The sequence below is a fragment of the Hemibagrus wyckioides genome, linkage group LG28, assembly GCF_019097595.1.
Source record: "Hemibagrus wyckioides isolate EC202008001 linkage group LG28, SWU_Hwy_1.0, whole genome shotgun sequence".
Classification (NCBI taxonomy): Eukaryota; Metazoa; Chordata; class Actinopteri; order Siluriformes; family Bagridae; genus Hemibagrus; species Hemibagrus wyckioides.
The window spans coordinates 20836977-20838880 of NC_080737.1; the positions used below are offsets into that span (position 1 = coordinate 20836977).

Consider the following 1904-nt stretch of genomic DNA (forward strand, 5'->3'; position numbering starts at 1 on the left):
CTACACCATATACCCAAAACTCTATACCCTCTTCCCTACACCCTATATCCTACACTATATACCCTATTCCCTACACCCTATACCCTACACTCTATACCCTATTCCATACACCCTATACCCTACACTCTATACCCTATTCCCTACACCCTATACCCTACACTCTATACGCTATTCCCTACACCCTATACCCTACACTGTATACCCTACACCTTATTCCCTACACCATATACCCAAAACTCTATACCCTATTCCATACACCCTATACCCTACACTCTATACCCTATTCCCTACACCCTATACCCTACACTCTATACCCTGTTCCCTACACCTTATATCCTACACCCTACACCCTATTCCTTCACCCTATACGCTACACTTTATACTGTACATCCTATACCCTTCACCCAAATCCTATACCAAACTCCATATTCCTATACCCTACACCCTACACCCTATACCCTACTCACTACTCCCAACACCCTATACCCTAACACCCTACTCCCAACACCCTATACCCAACACCCTATACCCAACACCCTATACCCTACACCCTACTCCCAACACCCTATACCCTACATCCTATACCCTACTCACTACCCCCAAGCCCTTCACTGGACAGCCATGTGTTCTGTGATGTAGTGCACTAGGACGAGTACACTAAGTCAGAGAGATGTTAAAGGTTCTAGAGTGTACGGTTTGGACTACAGAACCCCACACTCTCAGGACTGGAAGATTCAGTCTTTCAGGATCAGTCCATTTCTGTATCTGAGTGAAACGGATTTTTTCACAATTCTCAAAATTTAAACAAACCAGAAAGTGTGTGTAGAGCAGAAACTCATTCATTCACTCATCACAGGAGTGTGTGTGTGTGTGTCTGTTCAGACACACTAAACTGTGTGTGTGTGTGTCTGAAAGAATCCTAACTGTGTTCACTACATAGGGCGCCTAACCATGCAGACATCACTGCTCACTACGTCCATTTACTACTTTCAGCTCATCCTCATCACAGTATTTTCATCTGTGTGTGTGTGTGTGTGTGTGTGTTTTTAGCACATATGGAAGTACTTGCAGGCCGAGGCGATGAAGAGAGAGCAGAGGGAGTTCTACACAGGCTGGACAGGGTTCTTTAAAATGGTGAGGATTATTTTCTGAACTTACTCAGAATTACCAGAAATTTCCCACAGCAACTGTGTGCTGAGAGTCTCCTCTATCTCTCTCTCTCTCTCTCTCTCTCTCTCTCTCTCTCACCCTCTCTCTCTCTCTCTCTCTCTCTCTCTCTCACCCTCTCTCTCTCTCACCCTCCCCCCCCCTCTCTCTCTCTCTCACTCACCCTCTCTCTCTCTCTCTCTCTGCATGCGCGGATGTGAATGAGCGAGTTGAGCGTCGTGGAGCGAGTTTATGAGCGATTTCAAAACTTTATTGTCTTTTTGGCAATTCATTTCATTTTTGTTGTTGTTTGGTTTATGTGTTTTGTGAGGAGCTGTGTGTGTTAGTGTGCGTGTGTGTGTGTGTGTTTGGGCGTGTGTGTTTGGGTGCGTGTGTGGTGTGTGTTTCCGGTAAGGAGTGAGTCGGCATTTCGGCACGCTTTGCGCGGGAACATGGAGAAGGTGGATGATAGCGCAGACGAGTCTCTCACACGGCAGCATGGTGTGAGGATTGTGTGTAACGTTAGCGTGGAGGAGTGTGTGTTGGCCGTCCGGGAAGGTGGTAGGGTACAGCAACATTTTAGCTGCCTCCCGTATGAACAGTGCTATTGTGCTTTTTCTGAACTCCGTTAATAAGGTTAATGATATTGTTAAACAGAAAGTGGTCATTAATGATTCCCTGGTAACGGTGCTTCCTCTCAGTACTCCATCTAGGAAAATAATTTTGTCAAACGCCTCCTTTCTTGAAAATGACACCAT

The 1904-nt window shown here is 45.8% G+C and overlaps 1 pseudogene; it reads left to right on the forward strand.

Moving 5' to 3' along the window:
• LOC131348046 (sentrin-specific protease 3-like) overlaps positions 1 to 1167 on the forward strand; it is a 28630-nt pseudogene extending 27463 nt beyond the window's left edge.
• The last annotated feature ends 737 nt before the right edge of the window (positions 1168 to 1904 follow it).